The sequence below is a fragment of the Pristis pectinata genome, chromosome 4 (assembly GCF_009764475.1).
Source record: "Pristis pectinata isolate sPriPec2 chromosome 4, sPriPec2.1.pri, whole genome shotgun sequence".
Taxonomy (NCBI): Eukaryota; Metazoa; Chordata; class Chondrichthyes; order Rhinopristiformes; family Pristidae; genus Pristis; species Pristis pectinata.
The window spans coordinates 80181343-80208773 of record NC_067408.1 but is presented as its reverse complement, the minus strand read 5'-3'; positions in this window follow the sequence as shown (position 1 = coordinate 80208773).

Here is a 27431-nt window from a genome sequence, read left to right as displayed (position 1 = left end):
TCACTGGCCATCCCATGTGCCCCTGTTTTGCTGATTAACTTTCGTGCCTTTGGCAGAGGCATTAAAAAATAAAGCATAAAAAAATGAGGACGACCATGGCAGGTTTTTAAAGAAGTTTCAAAAGTCAGAGTAGAAGGAACTATCGAATACTTCAACAAGTACATTGGAAATGGTCGTTGAAAGATGTGAGGGCCCTGAACCTCTGTGGACATCTGTCAGTTCATGTTGTGGCAAATTTTCCAAGATGACCATGAGGGGGTTTAACCTCCACCAATTCCAAAAGCTGGGGGCCTCCATAAATTAGTTCCTGTTCTTTAGCCCTGAATCAAGACTTGAAGGAGGAGTAATCTATTACAGGGTCCCTGCTGCCATTGAGTCACAGACCCCCAAGGATAATAAATGGCAGTTCTGAACTTTAAAAGGTGTTCCAGCTGTAATGGCAGAGCTGCATTAGAGTTAGACCTAGTACCCATTATTCGAGGTTCTTTGCCAAGTGACCATGTGCTCCATGATCACATAGACTTCTTCCTTTGATTCAGTGAACTTCACAATTTTAGTGGCAGTCTTTCTTACATGGTACATTCTGACATCAACACCAAAGGTGTTTTCCGTTATGGATTTTCAGAGCCAAGGCCATCTTATACTTGAGAAAGAGGAAATGATAAAGATGCTTAATAAATGTTTGAAACAGTTTGACGGAGCTCCAGGGAGAATGTGGTAAGGTTGGTGAAGACATGTATTAAAAGGGACACAAGCAGCTGAAAAGCATTTTGGGGGGTAAAAAAAAGAAAATCATCCAGGACCAAATATCATGCATTGCAGAACACTAGTAAAGAGAGCAGAGATCCAGAAGATAATCTTCTGAACCTTTGCAAAGAAGCAGGGCTAGAAATTTATTCACACGACTTTGAAACAAATCCAAGCTGTGCAGATTAAATCTGGACTTAACCCACAGCATTTTTGGGTGTCTTCATGCTGCTGCAAACTTTGTCATTTTTGGTAGGAATTTTGTTTTCCTCCACATTGTTTTCTGTCATAAAGCTTCACTAAAAACCCCCAACAATAGTGAAACAGGCAAAATTCATCTGCAGTGAGATGTTCAACTTACAGAGATTTCATTTACTTGTAAGACAACCAACATTTATGAACTTTATTTCCCCTGAAACTGTGCTATTTAAATGATCAACGCTCAAACTGGATTCTTTGCCATCACCAAGTTATAAGACCTCCTGCAACTTGAAGTACAACCACAGATGTGTGCGTTGACTGCCTTGTCAGGGAAGTCAAGGTCACAGTCACTGCAGCTTCCTCGGCTTGGATCAGTCCAGGCTGCTGTTCCTGCTCTCTGCCCCTTCTTACAGTTTCCTGCTTACCGCTGCATTAGGGAAGTCATCTAAACTCCATGCTCAATAAGAGGAGACTTGATCCATTTTATCTTCAGCACGCAAGAGCACACAGAAAGGCTAGAGGCATTGTGGGCTTCGCCAAAGTGTAGGTATTTATAACCTGTACTTATAACCTCCCTGCAACCCCTAGCCAGGAGCTCTGGAGGATGTCTCCTTTCACAAAGAACATGCCCTTGAGGGTACTGTTCTTGACCAGCCCACCCACATCTCTCTTACCCTTTGGCAGAACTCTTCCACCTCCTCATCAAAGCTGCATTGATTCATTCAGTAACTACACTCCTGAAGTTGGAAGAGTGCCCTGGCTTCAGAGATAACGTTTGCTGGGCTAAAGGCCAGAAGCTGTTAGAACTTGCAAAATATCAGTGGAGTATGCCACACTGAAACAAGCAATCATAGTTTCAGTGCAGTGTTACAGAGGGAAACCCAATAACACTGTACTGCAAAGCTCATCATTGAATGTAGTGCTCTGGAGCAACTTTATCAAACAGTGTTAGGATGACCCACTGCAATGTTTTAATGCCAAAAAATGGCATTAAACAATTTCTAGGCCTTAATGTTTCAAATAAATCAAAGGCAGCAAATGCTATTATAACCCTTCCATAAGGAAAGGAGTAAACCAAGAAAATAAAGACCAATTTGGTTTATCTCAATTGTTGGTAAATTGTTAATTTTCGCTTGGGAGTATCAGTGTAAATGGGGAGGTTAAGGTTTTGCAAATGGGTTTGGTAACCTTCATCTAAAAGCACTGATTGCTGCCATTTTGAAAGAGTCTTCTCCCTGGCTGGCCATTCAGGTAGGTGGTCAGCCATTTACCTGCAAATATCCTCTGCTGAACGAATTCAGCCCATTGTTACTTCTGGCTCTCTTAAACAGTTTAATCAAATTCTGCTCTTAATGCATAACCCTGCAAATCTTTACTTTTCAGTTATCTATCCAATGTACCTCAGGTAAGAGGTGGAACCCCAATTAAAATTCTAAGAGAAACCTGTAGATATTTTTGTGTGCTACACACACATGCACGTGCACACACACACATGCATACACACACACACACACACACACACACACACACACACACACACACACACACACACACACACACACACACACACAAATACAGAGGCATGCACATGCACACTTATTCCAAGCCTCATCAAATTGCCCATTTGGCATGCACACCTTGTCTGACAAACTGAAGTGAGACAAGTGTCGCAAGGTACTAAAATCAACTGCCCACTGGAGCAATCACCAGTTGGCCATCAAATGTCAAAGTAGACTTCCTAACATGAACTGAAGTTAGTGAGCATTTAGAATTACATGGTCTAATGCAAGATAATGTGATAGTTAGCTGATGCTTGACTAACTTAAATGAGTTTTTTTGATGAAATCACAGTTTATAGATTGAAGGACTATGGCATGTAGACATTGATTAACAGATGACATTTTACATGTTAGCTGTTAAAGATAAAGCAGATAGATGTGAAATAAAATTTAACACACAGAAATGCAAGACTGCACATTTCAGGAAATAGGATGTTAATGAATAATAAAACTTAAAGAGGAGTTTATGGGCATGTTTTTGGAATTAGTATACAAAAGTTGGGAAGCAGGAGCATGAGTTGCTGAATGTGTAAATGTTTGGTAAATTTTGTAGCGGGGAAAATAGACTGTAAACTACTTACAGAATAAAGCTAAAACCTAGAAGAAACTTGGCCACCAGTCATTTGATCTATTAGACATTGACCACTTTGCTTTATTCTATTTACAGGAAAGGCCACAAATTTAACCTGTGACTCAGGTCCCTGATTTACACCAGCAGTTAAGCATAGGCCAAAAACCCATTGCTTTCCTCACCCACGAACGAATGTAGTCGTGAGCTGCTTTTAAGGACACAGCAACCACCAATAATAGTTTCAAGAGCAAGTCTGAGAAGTGGTACTGGAATTGGTTTATTATTGTCACTTGTACCGAGGTACAGTGAAAAACTTGTCTTGCAAACAGTTCATACAGATCAATTCATTACACAGTGCATTGAGGTAGTACAGAGTGCATTGAGATAGTATGGAGTAAAAACAATAACAGAATACAGAGTAAAGTGTCATAGCTACAGGGAAGTGCATTGCAGGTAGACAGTTAGGTGCAAGGTCAAACGAGGTAGATTGTCTCATCTCATCATATAATCCATCTCATCGTATAAGGGAACCGTTCAATAGTCTTATCACCGTGGATAGAAGCTGTCCTTGAGCCTGGTGGTATGTGCCCTTAGGCTCATGTATCTTCTGCCTGATGGAAGAGGAGAGAAGAGAGAATGACTCGGGTGGGTGGGGTCTTTGATTATGCTGGCTGCTTCACCAAGGCAACAAATAAATTTAAATTTAAATACATTTAAATAAATTTAAAGAAAAACTCTGAAACCACATGGTCTCCATCGCTTAGCTTAGACTGTGTCTCAACTCAATTCAAGGTATTAACATTGACTGAGGATGAAGGCAAAGAAGATTATGCAGATGCTGGAAACTGGAGCAACGAACACAAAATGCTGGAGGGACCCAGCAGGACAGGCAGCATCTATGGAGGGAAATAAAGAGTCGATGTTTCAGGTCGAGACCCTTCATTAGGACTGGAAAGGATGAGGGCAGAATCCAGAATAAGAAGGTCAGGGGAGAGGGAGGAGCGCCTCATATTCTGCCTAGGTAGTTTCCAACCTGACGGCCCCAACATCGATTTCTCGAACTTCTGGTAATCCCTCCCCTCTTTTCCCCTGACCCTTGCCCCCCACTTTTGTTTTCCCTCATTCCTGTGGCCCCCTCACCCCTTCTCTTTCCCCTCCTCTACCCTCATGACCTGCCCATCTATTCCCCACCTCCTTCCCTTTATTACATGGTGTACTGTCCTCTCCCACCAGATTCCTTCTTCTTCAGCCCTCTACCTCTTCTACCTTATCACCTCTCATCTTCTTACATCACTCCCTTTCATCCCCCCTCCCCCACTCACCTACCTTTCCCCCCTCACCTGGACTCACCTATCACCTGCCAGCCTGTGCTCCTCCACCCGCCCCTCCCGTACCTTTTCATTCTGGCTTCTGCCCTCTTCCTTTCCAGTCCTGATGAAGGGTCTTGACCCGAGACGTCGACTGTTTATTTCCCTCTATAGGTGCAGCCTGACCTGCTGAGTCCCTCCAGCATTTTGTGCATCTTGCTGAGGATGGAGGCAATGTAATCAAGGTTAGGATTAATTTTATGAGACTAAACTTTAAAAAGGTCCTAATAAGTACTTGATGTTAAAAATATAGCAAGGATCTAACCTGGATTCAAAGAAAATTCAGAATTCCTCCCATAAAAGAATAATTTCATCACCTATCTTTTTCAATATATATGTGGCATATTTAATTTGAGGGAGTAATGGATCAAAATCAAAGTTCAACCTGAAATAGGACTGGGAACATAGTCATGGTCAAGACAATGTTGAAAGTTCAACATGATGAAACACTGCATGAAATCGCATTAACTCAGTTGTTACATTGAAACAGAATATTACTGCAAAGGAAGGAAGACGACAATTGATCCATTGATCCTGCTCTATTTCTCCAAAGAGCATTCCAGTTAGCCCTATAGTCCTCTGTTTCCCCATTTTTTCCTCTTGTAAATATTTATCCAATTCACTTCCAACACTCGCTCAATTCTCTCTCAAAGTAAAACATTAGCTCCATTTTAAATCTATATCCACACTCCATCAGCCAGTGTATTCCACATTCTGGTTCCTTTGCCACTCTGTGTCACTCAACATTTGGAACAGATTATCTCTATTCACTCTCAGTAAAACCTGCACGATTTTAAGCATTTCTCTATTTAATCTTAGCTTCTCCTGACTATGAAAGAAAGAAGAGAAGGTGTTGCTCTTGCACAGTGCCTCTCATAATCTTAGGGCATACCAAAGTGGTTTTGAAGTGTGGTCACCACTGCTAAGTATGAGAGTTATGCATAATCACCTCAGCAATATGCCACAAATACTAATGAAATAAATGACAAGATGATCTGTTTGAAAGCAAAGCTGGTTGAGTTAATTGATCAGGGTCCCTGAAGAAGTATTTTGTGAAATACCATGTCATCTTTTACATCCACTTCAAAGGACCCACAAGATCTCAGTTGAAATCCAATCTGAAAATTGGCACCTCTGACAGTGTGGCACTCCCTTAATGCTGCACTAAAGAGGGTAGGTTACATGCTCATGTTCTAGTCCTGGTACTTGAACATGCTGATCGAGGCACAAGTGAAGCTGCTGAGTAATGTGTGGAATGAAATAAATCTCTCTACCACACTCAGTATTCAATTTCAAACTGAGGAACAGATTGCTGTAACCTATGTTAGCAATCAAGAAACTTTGGCCATTTGGTTAAAAATATCTTGTCAAGAAACAAATGATGCTTCACAGTCATACAGCATCATAACGCCACTCTTTGTAAAGTAGCCACAATTGTTTACTTCTCCAAACTTGAACACCATTTAGAATATAATCCCTGCTGATCATTCCTCTAATCTCAGAACCATATTGTTCACCATGTTTGTTATTTCCTGTACTTTAGAGCTTTTGATATGGTTGATCACATCCTACTGATCCAAAGTCTCTCTACCGATAGTTTCTGTATCCAAGGGAAACCATCCCACCATGTGGAATCACACCTTACACAAAGAAGGATGGTTGTTGGAGGTTAATCATCTCAACTCCAGGATATCACTGCTGTAGTTCAGGACAGTATCCCAGCCTAACCTTCTTCAACTGCTTCATTTCATCACAGATTTAGAAGTGGGATGGTTCCTGATGATTGCACAATGTTCAATTCCACTCAGTCCCTCAATAAATGAAGTCGTCCATGCCTGCATGCAACCTGATTGATCTTCACAACATTCATGCATGGGCTCATAAATAGCTAGTAACATTTATGCCATAAAAGTGCCACACAATGATAATCTTCAGTAAGAAAGAATCTCATCGCCTCCCCTTGACACTCAATGGCATTACTGAGTACTTCGCTATCAACATTCTGAACCAGAAACGCAGCTGGATCATTAGTATGAACACTGCAGCCACAAGACCAGGCCAATGCCTGGGTATCTTGTGGTGAGTGACACTCCTGCTGACACCCAATATCCTTCCCACCATTTACAATTCCCAAGTCAGGAGCATGATGGAATACGCTCCACTTGCATGCACTTCTATCTGAGTCCAGTTCTAACAACTCTCGGGAACATTACACTATCCAGCTGGATGGATTGGCACCTGATCCACCACCTGACTTATTCATTCCCTTCACTATCAGCAAACAGTATGTATCATCTACAAAATGCATTGCAATTACTCTAACAGCACCTCCTAAACCTGTGGCCCCTAGCACCAAAAAGGCAGCAGGCATGTGAGAATACTCCAGGTTCCTCTCCAAGCTGCATACCATCCTGATCCAGTCCACGTGTGCATGCAGTCACTGAGACCATATGTTTTCACCCAACCCTTGATCTGCCTCAGCCCATTCACTCCAGAAACACTCATCCATGCCTTTCTGACCTTTGGATTGGTAAATTGGTTTATCATTGTGACGTGTACCAAGGTAAAGTGAAAGACTTTGTCTTGCATGCCATCCATACAGATCATTTCATCACATCAGTACATCAAGATAGTACAAGGGAAAAGTAATAATGGAATGCAGAATATAGTGTTACAGTTACAGAGAAAGTGCAGTGCAGGCAGACGTTAAGGTTCAAGGCCATGATGAGGCAGATTGTGAGGTTATGGGTCCATCTTATCATACAAGGGGACCATTCAATAGTCTTATAACAACAGGATAGAAGCTGTAGTTGAGCTTGGTGGTATGTGCTTTGCTTTCAGGCTTTTGTATCTTCTGCCCGATGGGAGGGGGGAGTTGAATTAGGTTTGACTGTTCCTTCACACTCTGAGCGGATCTCCCTCATCTTACCCTCTGTAATCCTGATGTTATCCAAAAGCTACATTCACCTTCACCCTGTATTTGCTAAACTGCATTGGTGCCCAGTTACGCAATACCAACATCTTTGCATTCTCATCCTTGTTTTCAAATCCCTCTGTTGACATCATTTTCCACCATTTCCCTCAGCCTTACAACCCTTTGTGATTCTCTAATTTTAGCTTGAGATCAAAGCCAAATAGAATGTAGAACATAGAACGTTACAGCACAGTACAGGCCTTTCGGACCACGATGTTGTGCCGACATTTTATCCTGCTCTAAGATCTAACCCTTCCCTCCCACATTGCCCTCCATTTCTCTATAATTCATGTGGCTATCCAAGAGTCTCTTAAATGTCCCTGATGTATCTGCCCCCACAACCTCTGCCGGCAGTGCGTTCCACACACCTACCACTCTGTGTAAAAAAACTTACCTCTGACATCCCCCTTATACCTTCCTCCAATCATCTTAAAATTATGCCCCCTCCTGTTAGCCATTTTCACCCTGGGAAAAAGTCTCTGACTGTCCACTTGATCTATGCCTCTTATTGTCTTGTACACTTCTATCAGGTCACCTCTCATCCTCCTTCTCTCCAAAGAGGAAAGCCCTAGCTCGCTCAACCTATCCTCAAAAGACATGCTCTCCAATCCAGAAAACATCCTGGTAAATCTCCTCTGCACCCTCTCTAAAGCTTCCACATCCTTCCTATAACGGGGCGACCAGAACTGAACATAATACTCCAAGTGTGGTCTGACCAGAGTTCTACAGAGCTGCAACATCACCTCGCGGCTCTTGAACTCAATACCCCGACTAATGAGGGCCATTATACCATACGCCTTCTTAACAACCCTATCAACATGTGCAGCAACCTTGAGGGATATATGGACGTGGACCCCAATAACCCTCTGTTCCTCCACACTGCTAAGAGTCCTGCCATTAACCTTGTATTCTGCCTTCAAATTTGATCTTCCAAAGTGTATCACTTCACACTTTTCCGGGTTGAACTCCATCTGCCAATTCTCAGCCAAGCTCTGCATCTAATCACTCCACCACAGGTGTCTATACTTTCATACTTCATACAATGCAGGAAGCCATTCAGCCCATCAGGTCCCTGCTAGTTCCCAACAAAGTCCCATTTCCTCCCTTGGTATTTCTCGGTACACCTGCAACCTATTCTCTCTCAGATGCCCATCAATACTCCTTTGATTTTGTTTTCCACTTAACTCCATTATAAGGGGTTCCTACAGTCCCCAATTAATAGACTAGTTCATCTTTGGGATATGGAAGGAAGCCAGAGTACCCAGCAGAAACCCATGTGGTCACAGGAAGAATGTGTTAAATCCACAAGGATGGGATCTGAGGTCAGCAGCAAATCCAGGTCACTGATCTGTGAGGCAATAGCACTAACTGCTGGACTGCTGTGCTTCTTTCGGTTGCCAAAGCCCTGAACTCTAAAATTGCCTCCCTACACCTCCCTGTCTCTTCACTTCTCTTTCCTCCTTCAAGGTACCCCATAAAACTGCTCTTTGACCATACTATTGGTCATTTGATCCAAAATCTTTTCATGTAATTCAGTGCCAATCTTTGTTTAATTTCGCTTCTGTGAAGTGCCTTAAAATGTCTTGCAAAGTTAAAGGTGATACAGATACACAAGTTGTCATGGGAACTCACCATGGCAAAATTAACTGTTTAGTTCTTCCACCACAGTCTTCCACCCTAAACAGTCAGGGAAAGGTGAAAACGATTGTGGTAGGTTTGACTCTCAGTGTGGGTCCACCAACTGATGGTTTGGTGTCAGCCTGCCCTTCTGCATCCTGCCTGACTTTCCTCACCATCAGCATCTGTCCTGAAAACACCACTTTAAAATCAACCTTAATGCTTTCACTTTTGAGCTTTACATTGATCTCAGTGGTATATTAAAATATATCTTGAAATGAAGCAAGCTGTACCAAGCTGTTGGCAGAGATAAACAAGCTATGCTGCCAGTATCCTCTTGAAACCATCATTGCTGTCGAAGAATAAATACTTACAAGTAATGATGGCAATGAAATTAATAGATATGAAGAAAATGACATCTATGGCAACTTGGATTGTATTATTTTTGTTTCAGTCAAATGTTGCTATGTTTGATGTCAATGTGTTAAAAGGCTGCAATGTATGATGCATCAAATAGAAATGTAGGTTTTATTTTGATTACATGGTTATATTCACAGACAAATAAAATGTGAATCAGCAAAACTGAGTTTTTGCAAGAACATTGATATTAGATAAAATTGTTCCACTGGTAGGTTGCAGCTGATATTTTCCCTCAAGTATCATCACTAAAACAAATTATCTACTCATTATCCCATTGCTATTTATGGAACCTTGTTATGTGCAAAGTGGCTGCTCCATTTCCCACAGTACAACACTGCCTGCACTTTAGAGATACTTCATTGGCTTTAAAAAAACTTTGGAATAACCTGAGGTTGTGAAAATTGCCACATAAATGGAATTCTTTGGTAAGGGTAAGGTATTAACAGCTTAACATTTTATAACAATGTCTTTAAGCATCTGAAGGAGATCAGATACTTAATTATGAATTAATGTGATAAATATTTGGTCTAGATAACATAATAATATCAAGGTTAAAATGATCTTATTTATTGTATAACAGATGCAATAGTCCTCCATATTGCTTACCGATCCTCATATGTCATTCCATGGGAGATGCAATTACTTCCAAGTACCTTTACAGTGACACAAGGGGACATGATCCAGAATCACATGAATTTCATACATGGTGAAGTGATAGGAAATCTATGAAACAATAAGTCAGATAATGCTGACAATAAGTCAGGTAGTTCTGACATGCCTGCACTTGTTTGAGTTGGATGTTCATGGTGAGTCCTACTGTCCCCCTGCACCCTTGAAATGGATGCCGAAGTCCAGTTGTCAGGCAGCATAGTGTGGTGGTCTTAACCCCAAAACACCCCTGACAGCCTCTGACAAATGGCAAAGCTGAGGTGAAGCTTTGTCTTCTGTCAAAGCCATCCTTAACTTTAACAGTCTTCAAATGCTTCTAAGTTTCAGAGACATTTAAGATATATTTAAATTCAGTAAGTAAAAAACATTAACATTTCAATTAAAAAGTAAAATTGACCAAAAAGACATGAGGCACTTGAAACACATTCAAATTGGGTGAGGGAGTTAGGGTAGCATCTCATATCTTGCACCAGGTGTAGTATCTGAAGGGTGATTTCCCCCAACTTAATGCTGGTGAATCCCAGAAAGACTGTTCAGTGCCACTCAACTCTGTGTGGAGTGAACTGATAGATCCGGCCTTCCAAACCTGTCAGTCAAAACTCAGAACATGTGTTTGAATTGCTGAACTTCCAGCAAGATTTGGGAGACAAAATTTCACATGTGTTCAGTTTGTTGTAGAACATAGAGGTAAGAGTAACTGCTGTTATATTTTTAATTGTTTACAACCTCAGATGTGTTTTGCTTTCATTTCATAACAGTTTGACCTGAATTCCTTTCCCTTTGGTGAGTCAAGAACAGGAAAAGTGGTGGTCTGAAGAAGATGTCATGTAATTATTCCCATTCTAAATCAGTCAAAAAATGGGGCAAAAAGGAATAAACTGCTGGAAGAAATCATGGGTCAAGTAGGATCTGTGGAGGCAAGGGGATGGTCAGCATTTAGGGTTGAGACCGTGCATCAGGACAGAGAGCGGAGAGGGAAGGTAGCCTGTAAAAAGAGGTGAGAGAGAGGTGAGGCGTGAGACAGGGACTGGTTAGGTGCTAGGGGGAACCGGGTGAGGAGAGAGATGATGAGCTAGATGGAGGAGAGGGAGTGTTGAGACAGAGGCTGGTAGGTGACAGGTGGAGACATAAGACAAAATAATTTGGCAGCTGGAGCCAAGTTGTGGGGGGAGGGGCAACGGGAGAGGCAGAGGCTGGTAGGTGCTACGTGGAACCAAATGAGGGAGGGAGGAAGGGTAGGTGGAACTAGATTAAGGGAAGGGTTAGGAAAGATGGACTAAGAGAGAAGAAACTCAGATAGACAGGAATGTGGGTATGGGCAGATTGACCCTGATGGAAGAGGGTGATGAGTCAAGGTAATGAGGAGGAGAGGTATGGAAAAGCTGAACAAAGGGAAAGAGCCCCTGGTGTGAGTGGGAAAGGAAATTGGAAAATTTAATGTTCATACCATTGCGCTGTAGGCTACCCAAACAGAATATGGGTACTTGCTCTTCTAGTTCGTGTCTGGCCTCACCGTGGCAATGGAGAAAGTCAAGGTCAGACAGGTCGGTGTGGGAATGGGAAGGGAGTTGAGATTATGTGTAACCGGAAGCTCAAGATGGCCGTTTTGGGCGGAGCATAGGTGTTCTGTAAAACAGTCGCCCGTCTACGCTTGGTCTCACCAATATAGAAGAGGCCACATTGCAAGCACATTACATTTTCCAATTTCAGGTAACCCACTCAGCCTGTGTTCCTTTCCCAGTCCACCCAGGGTCTCTCTCCCATTGTTCACCTTTTCACTTCCCCTGCCCCCTCATCACCTAGACTCATCAGCCTACCCAACTTGTCTCCATTTGCCCATCACTCACATACCTTTCTACCTGGGTTTTTTCTTCCTTGGTTCACCTTTCCTATCCCCTCCCCCACGTTCTTCCATCTGCCCGTGATCGCTCCTTTATCTGGTTCCACCTATCATCCATCAGCCTCTACCTTTCCCCCTCCGCTTCCCCACCTGGCTCCATCTGTCTAATTATTTTCTTATATTTCCACTAATCACCTTTCAGCCTCTGTCTCAACACTCCTCCCTTCCCCTCCCCCAACTGTCTCACCTACCCATCAGCCCCCTCCCCCATCGAGTTCCACCTATCACCTACCAGCTTCTGTCTTGCCCCTCCCTCTCACTTCCATATACTGATTACCTTACACTCTCAGTTCTGATGCAGGGTCTCAACCCAAGACGTCGACCATCCCTTTGCCTCCGCAGATGCTGCTTTACCCACTGAGTTCTTCCAGCAGTTTATTTTTTGCTCCAGATTCCAGCATCTGCAGTCTCTTGTGTCTCCAAAAAAAGGGCATGTATACAGTAACAGAAAAATCTAAACCTTTATCTGTACATACTTTCTTCTCAGTGGGTGGGTAGATAAATGGCTTGCAGATTCCTGTGTGACATGGAATGCAGTGAAATTCATTTTTTTGCCAATTTATATACTGACCTATGAATTAACACGAAATTCAAAAATACCAAGCCATTTATTACTAATTTGCAATTTATGTAGTTTTTGTCAGATTCTGTCAACTTCAGGTCAAGTAATATTTCTGGTCTGCTCAATGAGTTTCAAGTAATCTGAATATTTTATATGAATATTCTATGCCTTTCACACCAGCCTCAGAATGTGTGGCTCTCTCATTTGCCCTGGAATATATTAAGATGCAAGTAGTTCTGAATGCTTCTTTTATCTTAAAATCACTTGACACTTGCTGAACAATGCAACATTTCTATAATCATTTTCTTCTCCATAATGCATTTCCGATTGGTGGAAAAGCATTGCCATAACCAGCAGTTAAAATGCAGATGCCTCAAAATAGGTAGTTCTCATCAACATTAGGCTAAACTTTATATTAAAATATAAACAAATCAGATGTGAATTGTGGTCATGCTTCACCGTGTGATGTATATATATAGACAAGGTGCTGACATGTTTAGTGTAAAGACAAATAGCTTATCTTCCTAAATTTAAACCATCTACTTGATAAAAATAAGTCTATCAGCTACTCTGTTGTCTTGCATTTTCTTTAATGATGTTTGCAATTTTTAAACCATTGTTGATTTTCTGTAATTACGTCTGTAATTAGTGAAAGATTCAATTGATCTTTGTCTATTGCCACCATTGAATATTCATTATCTGGAAAATCAAGTATTCTCCTATGTACCACATTGATAATGTTCAAAATGAAACAAAGTAAGGAAGCTCAATGTACCAAAACTACTAATCTATTGCAGGTCTTACACAAAGGCTCTGCATGAAAGGTTGGGGGGATTTTGTGGTTTTGAAATCACAAGCTGCATCTGTGTATGAAAACAGAGCTTTCTATCAGAATAGTGAATGGCAGGCAGCCACTTCACACAAGTGTGAAACCGATCACCATATTTATACAGACAATGATTGGTTCTTCAATGATTACTTGTATATAGATATATTTATGAAAAAAAATCAAGACATAACCTGGGGCTGACTTCCTGAGTATGCAGATTCATGGATAACAAATTAGCAAATAATGAGGACTGAGCATAATTTACAACTTGGAAGACTGTATAAAATGGCTAAATCATTCAGTAGTTCAATAGTCCTATACTAGACCACTTATGTTGGAAATCTTAATAGTTGCGTCAAAGCACACACATTGAATGGATGGAAATACTTTTTTGGAGAATAGCATTGTGTAAGTAAAGTGAAACCTAACATTAGCAACCTTTCTAGGTGAGGCATGAACAATAAAGTCTGGGAGTTGATAGGGTTGGGATCAGGAGACATTGTTCTGCTCTTGCCAGTTCTAATTTGGGGAACAAATCTTCAGCCATCAGGAAGTGGCTGTTCAGATTGCCACTGACTAGAACATTCCCCATCAGGGAGACCTTTCTGTAGTTACTATTGTTGGACATGTTTCCTTTCTTCATGGTGACAATGATTACAGCATCTCTGAGGTCCACTCTTCCTAGATGGGAATGATGAGATTGTGGATTCAAGACTGTAGAAATTCACCTACAACTTTTAGGATTTCAGCAAGGACACTATCTGCTTATAAGGCCTTGTTATTTTTGGTTTGGGACTCAGGCTCTCTTGTTGGCGAGGAGTGGCAGAAATGGTGACCTGAATAGATTGCTATGGGATGGAGTGAAGAGTGGTCACATCAAGGATCTAGTCACAGTTGGGAGGTCTTCGAAGCATTCTGTTCAGTGCACATTGACTGCCTCTCCATCACTAGCGAGGTCACTCTCATTCTAGGCTCTCAGTGGGGAGGGGCTTTGGGTGTTTGGGCTGTAGATGGCTGTCAATAAGTTGCTGAGCTTCTTGCACCATCTCCATCCAACATCTATTCCTTAGATCCAAGGTTTTCTGCTGGATCCCTGCCTTAAGGTTCCTGTGGAGCTGTTTCTTTTCCCTTGAGGGAAGGTAAAGCTTTAAATCCAGGAACACCTTATGTTTGTGGTTAATTAGCTTGTCAACCTCCTTATCATTTTCATTCACTAGTCCAGATTCTTCTTGGGAGAGAAGTCAAGAATCATTTCACAGGTGCCAATGAAGGCAGACTTCAGAGCAGCCTGTTAGCTGTGGAGACTTAGAAGCTCCTGTAGTCTGGGAGCTGACAGGCTGTGGGATCCTTGAGAGATCCGACCTTGACATTCTCGTGGCAAGGCTTCTGTTGAGGCTGATGATTTGGAGCCAGGTTGATGGAAGTTATGAAGCAAATTAGGTGCTGTCAGCCCAGCAGTTATCAGCACCTGTCATAGTGCAGGTGATATGAACGTCTTTTGTAGTCCCTTGCATGAACAGTGATATAATCCAACAGGAACCAGTACTTGGACTGGGGTGTTGCCTTGTGCTTGTCCCTCTAGTGAACAAAGTGTTCATTATAATGCCAATTTGTCAAGGGAAGAACTCTGTTAGAGTTAATTTGCCCTACTTCTTCTATGCTGATAGCACCTTGCCAGAAAGTTGCATCCTTCCCATCCTTGCCCAGGAGATCAGTTTGCTTCCCTTTGGGATACAGTCCAGAAATTTTTCAAAGTCAGAGTAGAAGTCCTCTTTGGCCTTATCTGCAGGTTCCAGTGTTGGAGCACATGCAATGATGGCCATAGTGTGTTAGAGTGAGCCAGGGGGTCATAAGACAGTCACTAATTTGGTAGGGGTAGTTGCTGAGACACTGGACTAACTCATTCTTGCTGGCTCTTCTAGTGTCTCAGTGACTCTGCTCATCTCTGTGAAGACCATATTCCTACTTTGGTTTGTCCCTCCAGATGGAAGTGTGCCTACTGCCTTGTTCTTTAAAGAGGCCACCCCCTGCACAATATATCTCACTTGTTGCGGAGATATTAACCTCAAACTGTTCATGTTTTCGAATTGTGAAAGCAAAGCGGTATTCAGGTGTGTCATTGTTGGGATTGTTCCTAAGGGTCCTGACATGCTTGGCCCAGATCTTCAGATTATGGAGTGAAAGTTGCCTGTGTATGGTTATGTTTTTTGTGAGGGTTAGGCATTGTACACTAGCAACCACATGGACTACACAGGGAAAGGTCTTAATCCAGTGGCAAGGGCCTAAGATGCTGAAAACTAGCTGTGCTGCGTGAGTCTTGATACTGACACATGAATGGGGACATGCACAGGTGCATCTGGCATAGTCCCTGCTTCCCTTCAGTTGCTTGCCTGCTTCAGTTTGCCTGCCATGAAGGGTGTGTCAATGAGTGTGTGCGGTAAAGTGCCAACATCTGCAGTTAAGGGAATATAGTACTATCAGGAACCACACATTTCCTGTTTTAACAGTTGGTTGTGGGTGTAAGCTATCATAATTCTGTTTCAAACTGGATTTTGACCACTTTTGTGACTCTCTTCAGTCGGCTACGCAATCTGTGACATGACAGAACTGGTTTTCATTGCATTGTGTTAATATGTATTTTGATGATGCCTTTGCACATCTATACCTTGTTGCCCTCTTAGATTTGTTGCATTTGAACAAAATGCAGGTTGTGACTTCAGTGCATTATTAAGAGCGCTGTCATGTTTTGCATAAGACTATGAAATAAGGGCTTACAGGTGGATGTAAAAGAGTGTTCTGGCCAACATTTATCCCTTAACCAACATCACTAAAAGCAAGTTGGCTTGTTAACATCTCACTGATATTTTTGGGATATTATTGCATGCAAATTGAGTGCTGTCACACAAAGTGTGACCATATTTCAAAAGTGCTTAAATGTCTACAAGATACTTTAGGATGTCCTGATCAAGAATGGTGTAATATTAGCGCAAGTTTTTTTTCAACTTGGTACTTACTTGACAAAACTTGCTCAGCAAAATAAAAATCTCCCGATAATGTAATTTGAATCTTATACATGGATTTGTATTGTAATCGAGAACATATTATGTAAGGAATTGAGAATTATGAATCACAAATAAATCGCTTAAGGTATGTCTTTAAGACTTAGGATGATTTGTTGCTTTCAGTAGGGTTTTCCAAGAATAGTATGTGTGAATGCATACAATAATGGAATCCAAAGGTTAAAATTGCAACGACTTTAACACATCAACTGGCAAGCTACTACCATATTGTTGGAAAAGGGTATAATTATTACATAGTTCTCAATAAGTAAATAGATTTTAAAAGTTCAATATTTTAATTGGGATTAATATTTGTCAAATTTGTGGAACCACAACAGAGAAGAAAGCCTAAAGACCTATTTGCTTGTCTCACCCATTACTGCAGCTACTGTTACCAAGCTTTCCACGTATGTGGAACAGAAACCGTGAACATACACAAATATACTGAAGTCTAAAAATGATCTTCACTATTCACTACTTGTTATTCCTCAATCTCCACAGGTTAATATCACTGATTTCAAGTGAAGCTGTACTTAGTAAATACAACTCAGATCCATTAAGGCTTCTTTAAGTATTCAGTCTTCCATTGTCATATTGCTTAGTTTTCCATTTATCAAGTAAATCATTGCATGGGTGGTTTGTCTCACTTAGGAGGTACCCTTGCTGTTGTTTTGCAATGGATTACAACATTTTCAAGCGCAGCAGGTTTATCTCCATAGCAATGCCATCACTCTTTTAGCTGCTTCTTCCCCATTAAGCCAGATGTGGAAGCAGCTTGGTGAGGGACAGAAGTAGACCTTCAGAAAATATCTTTCAAGGAAAATGCATCCAGATTCACAGACCATTCATATGAACAAAAGATAACCATGCAATTTAAGTAATCATTTGTATGCTTCCAAAGCACATTTGAATTAGATTAAATGCAGTATTTCCGCTGTAGTTAAATAATCATCCATGTGCAGTGAGGAAGCTTCATAAGGAAAACAACCAAATGCAGCAACAAGCAAAATGACATACTTAATCCGATCTTTGCTTAATGGACTCACGAACCATTTATTACAATTTACCTAATCTAGAGACAATTATTTTGCCCATGTTTATATCAAACTAAAATTAATAATATTTTTCTTAATTTTGTTTGGCACAGTACAGAAGCAATTGAACAGAATGAGTATTTTTACTACAACTGGTAAATTTGGACAGCACATTTTTACTTGAACAGTATTTTGCCCTTATATTGCAGCACTCGTTAACCATAATACAAAAGCCCAAAGGTTTTTGACATTTCCTGTCACCAATTTTCAAATAATAATTCACCAGTTACCCAGATGTAATAAGTGTATCTTTGAATTAATGTGAAATTAATTGAAAGAGGTTCAACACATCTGCACCAATTCTGACCTTATTAAGATAGGAGTGTTCTTCATGCTCCCAATGTCATGCGTATATCGTGCCACTCTCTCGCCGGAATACTTTACAGCTGGAATGATGAACACCCAAAATTTTGAGAACAATTAGTTGCAATGAATATTAACTACAATCGTTTATAAATGTTAACTGAAATGAATATTTTTAAATTTTAAAGATTATGCAGTTCGGAATCAGAATCAGGCTTATTATCACTGTCTTATATGATGTGAAATTAGTTGTTTTGCAACAACAGTACAGTGTAAAGACATAAAACTACAATAAGTTACAAAATAAATAAATAGTGCAAAAAAAGGAATAGCGAGGTGGTGTTCATAGGTTCATGGACCGTTCAGGAATCTGATGGCGGAGGGGAAGAAGCTTCTCTGAATCATTCAGTGTGGGTCTTCAGGCTCCTGTACCTTCTCCCTGATGGTGGTAACAAGAAGACGGCATATCCCGGATGGTGGAGGTCCTCAGTGATGAATGCTGCCTTCTTGAGACACTGCCTCTTGAAGATGTCCTCAGTGGTGGGAAGGGTTGTGCCTGTGATGGACCTGGCTGAGTCTACAACCCTCCGCAACCTCTTGCGAGCCTGTGCATTGGAGGCTCCATACCAGGCTGTGATGCAACCAGTCAGAATGCTCTCCACCGTACATCTATAGAAATGTGTAAGTGTCTTTGGTGACCTACCAAATCTCCTCAAACTCCTCACAAAGTAGAGCCACTGGCATGCCTTCTTCATGATTGCATCAATGTATTGGGCTCAGGATAGATCCTCCGAGGTGTTGACACCCAGGAACTTAAAGCTGCTCATCTTTTCCACCGCTGACCCCTCAATAAGGACTCGTGTGTGTTCTCCTGACCTCCCCTTCCTGAAGTTTACAATCAATTCCTTGGTCTTGCTGACATTGAGTGCAAGTTTGTTGTTGTGATACCACTCAACCAGCCGATCTGTCTCACTGCTGCATGCCTCTTCGTCGCCATCAGATGTTTAATGCAAGATTTTTCCAAGTTATTTGCATAATAATCTGCAATATTAACAACCTCTAGTGTTATGTGCCGCTTATCCAAAGGGCGTAGAATTCATCCATGGAGGTGGCAAAAAATGACTGATCCTGAATAACAAACCCATGTTACACCTTCTTTCCATCGTAAAGGAAATTTGGTGAATTGTCATTGGTCTGTCAATTCACTATTTTCCATTTAACTGAATCAAATTTAGCTTCCAAAAAATACCAGATTGTCTTAATTTAAATTATTCTATAAATTTATTTATGATTTGAATTCCAATTGTTTTGAATATCAATGTTATCATCAATTGATAGTATAAGAAAACTCAATTAAACTTTCCTTCAGGCACATTGTCATTCTGGCTCTCTGTGTATATAGCCTTTAATACATTGTGGTTAATATTCAGTAATAAATTTGGTAACAGATGCAAATTAACTTTGCATAACTATTAATAACTATAGTAATTACAAATACTAGCTTCAGTGCTTAATTTTGCTAAACTGGTACCTGGCAAGTTGTTTCCTCAAGATTATAGTTTTCTAAGTGATTCAATTTCTTTGTTCCATACCTTTTCCAAGTTAATAATGAAAACATAATTTATTTAGCTTTTTTCTACATTACAACTCAATTTGTCTTATATGACTGTTTTTAATGAATCCACCTATCTATTTATATACACTGCAAGTGGTGATATTTTCAAAATGGATTCATCTTCATGGAATGTACGTGCTCATATGTTTTAATTCCACTTGCATTTCATTAACTTTCTCTTTTCCAGCTCCAGAGGAGAAGCTTGCCCATAATCAGTGCCACAGAAATGTGATCAAAAGAGCAGCACTGCCATGAATATCCTTCATCTTCTGGAAACCATGGCCAGGCATCAGAGTCTGCAGGAGAGGAGTAGGAGATGAGGTGAAAACAGAAGGTTGATCATCACTCATTGGAAGCAATGACAGCTTCACAAGCTTTGAAGTTTTAAAATGCATTAATAAGCAGCCATTTCTTTCAAGTGAATTATCAATGACATTGCACCAAAACTTTGTTATCTCTTAAGTCATAGGGATGTCTTATAGGATGGAATAAATCCTTCTGCTGATCACTCAAGCACTCTTGAGTTGAATCTACCGGCGGTTCTCATCCTTAGCTGTTGTTGCTCCATCATGGCATTTCATGTAGTCCATCATCATTCCAGAGAGACCCACTCAGATGGAAGTATTTTCACTGGAAATAAATGCTATGAGAAAGAAAGACTATCCAGGTGTGGGAAAGGTGGCAACTGCTGCTCCTTCACAAAGGATTGAAGCTTAGTGACCCAAATTCTAGGATTCCTATCCTGGTAACATCAGAAAAAAAGCAGGCATTCAGCCTCTCACATTTATTCTGTAATTCAGTTGAATATTGGCTGAACAATTTTCAGAAGTACTAACATTAATGTGCATTGGACAAACATGGAGGCAGACAAGTGGTTTCCACATTTTGGTTATGAGACTTTTCAGTTCAGAGTAGTCCACAAATCAACTGCATAATATTACAGTGAATTAGTTACTTGCAGTACACTCCAAGAACTGTGACAATTTAGGATTTTGTAGTAGTTCTAGGTTCCAACAGGTGAAGAATATGACCAATGTTGGCTTCCCGTGTGGCAATGAACATGCATTGTGAAACACATGCCCATGGTTTCTAGCACCTATTTGGAGCTAATGGGCCTGCACTGAAATCAAATAATCGGATCTCTGGGCTTGTGTCCAACATGAATGGACTGCAGAGATGTGGATAACTCTGCTGAGGGGGCATTGATACCGCTTACTCTAGTGTTGATGCTAAAGACAGCTTCAGACCAGAGCCCCGGTGGAAATTGGCCTTTTTGGCACACCTGAGATGAGAGTCTAAATTATTTTCAAATATTGAATGGGTGTCTGTGCCGTTCAAGAGTTTTAATAACTCTGTTATGCTGGCTAGTGCTCAGAATAAACTAACATCATTTACGTAAATTATCCCAACATCATGAAATTGCTGTTGGTGGGTAATTGCATTGATCAAATTGACTGCCATGTTTTTCACATGACTTTCATTGACTTTAAAACTCCCTGGGACACCCCAAAGTCTTGAAGGGTACTGGATAAACATACGGCTCACTTTTGTTCAGGCCTTTATCCCAAACCAAAAATTGAAAGATTTCCACACTGACCATCAAGTACCCCATTTACACTAATCCTATCCTGACCCATCGTATTCTCCCAACATCCCCATCAACTACCCCCTAGATTCTGCCTTTTATTTACACAATAGGGGTAATTTACAGTGGGCAATTGCCAACCAATCCACAGGTTTTTGTAATGTGAGAGGAAACCAAAGCATCTGAAGTAAACCAATGCAGTCACAGGGAGAATGTGCAAACTCCACATGGACAGCACTGGAGGTCAGGATTGAACCTCGGTCATTGGATCTGTGAGGCAGCAATTTTGCTGAAAATGCTATTTCATGTTTATTGTCCATTTTAGTTTGCAGTGTTAGGTACCTAATTTTGCATATAAGTGAGCCCTCAGCAGCTTAAATTGCTGTGCAGAGCTGTAAAATAAAATACAGGCAAGCTAGTGCTCTATCAGTTTTTCATCAGCCACAAGAAGTTAATACTGCAAAGCTGTCAAATAGTCTTAAGATTTTCTTCTTCAGTTCTTGCAAATGTTTCCATCTGAAATGTTGAGACACCAGTTTCATCATGAACGTCACCTTCTTGCTTTCACATTCCCTGATTTTTTTGAATAACTGGAATGATATTTTCAACGAACCTCATGCATCAATAGCATCTTACTTAAGGTTTTTCTTAAATTTATAAAATAACATCATTTAAATTGTTCACTTTCTATGTGTAACATGGAAGATGAAGCAAATGCTTAAGTCACACGTCCATTCCTACTCCTGCAAAATATGAACGTAATAACTTGGAGAAAAAAGCATTAAAGTCAGGCACTGTTACTATTAGAGAAAATGTAAACATGCATGAATAAGTAATTAGGAGACACAAGAAATTCTGCAGATGCTGGAATCTGGAACAATACACAAAAAGTGCTGGAGGAACTCAGCAGGTCAGGCAGCATCCATGGAGGGAAAAAATCAGTCGACGTTTCAGGCCGAGACCCTTCATCAGGACTGGAAAGGAAGAGGACAGAAGCCAGAATAAGAAGATGGGGGGAGGTGGAGGAGGAGGGGGAGGAGCATATGCAGGCAGGGGATAGGTGAGTTCAGGTGATAGACGAGTCCAGGTGAGGTGGGAAGGTAGGTGGGTGGGGGGGGGAAGATGTAATAAGCTGAGAGGTGATAAGGTAGAAGAGGCAAAGGGCTGAAGAAGAAGGAATCCGGTAGGAGGGGGCAGTGGACCATGGAATAAAGGATGGAGGAGGGGAGGAGAGGAGATGGCAGGTCATCAAAGTGGGGGAAGGGAGCCACAGGAATAAGGGAAGACAAAGGAGTGCGGGGGGGGGGGGGAGAAAAAGAAGGGGTGGGGTTACCGAAAGTTAGAGAAATCGATGTTGAGGCCATCAGGTTGGAGACTCCCAAGGCGGAATATGAGGTGCTGTTCCTCCGACCTGCGTCTGGCCTCAATGTGGCAGTAGAGGAGGCCACGGATAGACATGTCAGTATGGGAGTGGGATGTGGAATTGAAGTGGGTGGCCACCGGCAGGTCCTGGCTGCTGCGGCAGACAGATCGAAGGTGCTCGACGAAATAGTCACCCAATCTGCATCGGGTTTCACCAATGTACGGGAGGCCGCACCGGATGCAATAAATGACACCCATGGACTCACAATGTGAAGCGCTGCCTCACCTGGAAGGATTGTCTGGGACCCCGAATGGTGGTGAGGGAGGAGGTGTAGGGACAGGCGTAGCACTTGGTGTGGTTGCAGGCATAAGTGCCAGGGGGGTTATCAGTGGGGAGTGACGTGGACAAGGGAGCCGTGGAGAGAGTGATCCCTGTGGAAAGCAGAGAGAGGGGGTGAGGGGAAGATGTGCCAGGTGGTAGGATCCCGTTGGAGGTGGCGGAAGTTACGGAGAATGATGTGTTGGATGTGAAAGCTCATGGGGGTGGTAGGTGAGGACAAGGGGAACCCTGTTCCTGTTATATCAGTGGGGGAGGTGGCGGTGAGGGCACGCGTGCAGGAAGTGGAGGAGATATGGGTAAGGGCAGCATTGATGGTGATGGAAGGGAAAGCCCAGTTACTGAAAAAGGAAGACATCTCCACTGTCCCAGAATGGAAAGCCTCATTATGGGAACAGATGCAGCAGAGGCAGAGGAACCGGGAGAAGAGGATGGAATCCTTGCAAGTGTGGTAAGAGGTGTAGTCAAGGTAACTGTGGGATTCAGTGGGTTTGTAGAAGATGTCTGTAATTAATCTGTCTCCGGAGATGAAGACAGAGAGATCCAGAAAGGGGAGACTAAGAAATTAAATCCCTTGAATTATTAGTATTGTAAAAATCAGGTAAACTTTTTAATATAAGCATTGAATTTAGCAAGAGATTTTAGTGGAGAAGGCACATTTTAGAAATACTGGTATTGTAGACCATGTCAATACAATTCAGAAAAAATATGGATTTTCAAATCTTGTCTATAAAACCTAATCCACAGGAGGTTTTCTTTTGTATCTTGAGGATCTTTACTATAATTTTTCTGTATTCTTTCAGATTATTTTGGTTTCATTTGTCTTCTCACATGACATCTTAGTTGAAAATAGCAGCTCAGTCTGTGGGCAATCAGGACTGAGAAAGGGCATCTTATTTCATGAAACAGCAGATTGATTTACCAATGAACTGCGGCACAAGACAATTTGAACTTTATCAAATGCAGTTTTGAATTCAGAGTAGTTGAAGTAGTGTTGGGCTTTAAGTGGCTGTCTAACAATTGCAGCAGTAAAGAATTACTGTTCCTACTTTCCAAATGAATGACTCTTTATTTTGTTTATTGGGATGAACAATCCCAATAACACAGTGAAGGCTATTTCCAGTACTAAATAACTCTCCTCTGCTTATTTATCCAATTTAGTTATTGACTTCCAACTAGAGCTAAATGCACACCAACTACAAATTGAGCTTCTTATCAACAATTGGTTCTTAAAAGAGACCACACACTAAAACAAATGTTTTTAAAACTGATTTATAAAGAATTAAATTTCAACTCAGTTTAAATTAATCTTATTTTAAACAGCTAAATACCTTGATGCTGTATGATCAATGGACAAATATTTAACTGTCAGTCATCTTAATGGCAACTTGCTGCAGGCAGAAAATGCAATCAGGTATGTAAGGTTATTTTCATCAGGATTATCAACAGCTTGCTCATTTTTATGTGGCTGAACACAATCATAAATGACCAGACAATGAAAGGCAAGAAGTATCAGCTGGTCTAACATCCAGCATTTAATCATCAAGCCACACAAGAACATTTCACAAGCTGGTGAAAAAAGAAACTCTTGGAAATTTCTCCACCAAATCACAAGATCTAACAAAACTAATCCTTCAGCTGCTCCCCACCCTACACTTATAATGACAAATATCTTCCACTTTCATAAAATGCCTAATGATAAATTTGGATCAAATCAAATCAACTTGTTGCAGGGTGCATATTTCCAAAATTGTTTGAGTGAACATGATTTGCACTATGTTGAGTTTTGGCTCTGTTATTGTACTCCCTCTTCTGAGACTTTAAAGTCATAATGCAAGTTCCATACCGGGGTGGTTGAGCACTTACTTTCAGTTGATACTGAGTGTGAACAAGATAGTGTGCAGCAATGCCAGAGATGTTATCTTGTGAATTACAGCGTGGCCTTGCTTCCCTGTGAGGTCCATATAAAAAATTCCATGCTGTTACTAAAAGAAGAACTGAGCCAGTAATTATCCTTGGACCAACATTGCTTAAAGCAGATTCTCCGGTCCGCTGTCTATGTCCAAACTGTCTGCCAATTGTAATGATTTAAAATGCACTTCAAAAGTACTGAACTCAGCATGTAGTGTTTTGGGAGACTCTAAGATCATGAAAAGAGTGATGTAAATGCATGTTCTTTCATTCGCAAAATGATAAATCTTGCATATTTGAACTCCTGATGTGGAGCTTTTTCTCCCAGGAATAAATATCACAAAGTCTGCTGTGAATATATGCCAGAATTTAGCATCCATTAAAAATAGGAGAACCAAAAATCAAAAAATTTACCCTTAAATGTCCAGATTTTAGTAACTATTGGCATGTTAAAAATGATTCAGGTGTTATTAATAATCTCTGAAAGAATTTACTGCATAAAATAACATCTGAAAGAATTTACTGCATGTGGGTACATCATTTTGATGAATTGGAGATGTCAATTAATTAATACTGATGACTTATCCCTGTGTTGTTGAGTTGTGTCTCACCAGCCATTTGTGGATTGTATTATTTGAGTTTGCTCTTCTGAATGGATATATTGGACATTGATGTTGATGCAATGCTTACAATAATGATTTCTCCCTTGCAACCAGCATATGTTGACACAGCTTTGGGGTTGTTCGAATAAAAACTGAAGGTTGATTCAACAATGTCATACTCCATGGGAAATGGATTTGGAAAAAACCTTCAGAAAGGTGGGAAAAAGATAGTAGAGACAGTCAGAAAGAAAGAACCATATAAATGCTGCAAGGAAATGTAATTTTTGTGGGGAGAGTAAAATGGGATTAGTTTCGGATTCGTGTAAATGGGTGCTTGATGGTTGACATGTACTCAGAAGGCTGAAGGACCTGTTTCAGTGATGTCTGACTCTACACTTGTGTTTTCCCATTGCCTCAGACTTAGATGGTATTTGCAATTAAACACAGAATAAAAATAAAAACTACACTTATTTGCATAATGTCTATAATATCAAAGAAGATGCTTCCCAGCTGTGAGCAAACTATTTAAATTATGTTATTTAAAGCAACTATATCAGTGTACATGTTTCCAGCATAGCAGTTAGAAGCCACATGCCTTTCTCCAGCAGCTCGGGTCAATATTACTTTTGTGTGACCTTGGTTCCCTGTTGCCTTCTCCATGGTAATCCAATGAAGGTTCTGTTAAAAAAAAATCCTTCTCTCAACAGCGCAGTGTTGAAATCTAGCACCATTTGCAACCACTAAATACCTGCCTTTTAAGTGTTGCAGCCTGGATTTGGTCAATACTGTCCAGCTCCAACAATGAAGGGTTCTTTTCAGCACTAAGTCCAGCAGTAGCATGGTTAATGTTGCCTTATTGCTACAATCATGGCAGTGAGATCAGAGGCTAAATTTCCTGCATAATTTTCACGAATATAATTTGTGTTGTGAACACACTTTATGGCACAATCCAATTCCTCCCTACAGCTTGTAGACTATCGATGATCCATTAAAATCCTATTATTGCTAAAAATCTTTATATCCAGAATGTGCTCCTGTTCTGACTGTTCTAGTTCCAGGCCTTGGTTGAATGTAATTGAGAGATTCCTGATATATCCAGGTTCCTGAGTTCCATTTCAGGTGCCATTTGAAGATGCTTTGAGCATGACCCCCCCAGGGTTCCAGCTGGTGGCCCAGCCAAAGAGATGCCCACAGGCAAGTTCTTCATGTGAAGCTGGTATAAACCAGCGTGTTTTCACTATCCATAAAAATAACATTTGGCTGTTACTTCTGCAAATGGTTCTCATTCCTCAGTGTAACTGCTTTGATGTCCAGGGCAGTCACTATCATGTCACCTCTGGAGTTCAGCTGTCTGGTCTGTGTTTGGACCAAGTGATAAGGTCTGGAGCCCAGTGATCCTGGTGAAGCCCAAACTGAACATCAGTAAACAGGTTATTGGTGAGTACGTGTCACTTGATAGCACTGTCATTGATGGTTTCTATTGCTTTTCTAATGATTGGGAATAGACCGATTGATAACCTGTAGTAGAATGAGGGAGCTGCTGGACCCCAAGATTATGGAAGTGCTCTTGATAATCCACAACATCTCAGCGAGGCCCAACTTGAGATGCCAGATCTGTTCTGAGACAATCCCGCTGAGTACAATAGTAGTGCCACACAGCACAATGGAGTGTGTCTTTGATGTGAAGATGAGACTTTGTCTCCAATGAAGATGATGCAGTCGTCACTTCTGATAATGCTGCCATGCTGCTGCTAGTGCTGACAAATGCATCTGCTCCGGGTAGATTGGTGAGGACAAGATCAAATGGGTTTATCCATTGTGCTGGTTTGCTCACTATCTGCCACAGACCCGTCTGGTAGCCACATCCTTCAGAACTCGGCCGTCTTGGTCAGTGATGATGTTCAGGGTGGTGGATATTGAAGATCCCACCCAGAGTGCATTCTGTGCCCTTGCTACTCTCTGTGCCATTTCCTAGTGTTACTGTGGAGAAACATCCATTCATTTGTGACTTATGCAGCAAAGGAATCCCTCACACAAAGCAGGAAAAAGAGGGGCCCGATCATCATATACACCCACTCTCTCTGATTGTGCAAAGCATGACATTTTAATACACACTTTGCAGATGAGGCCCAGTAATTCCACTAATT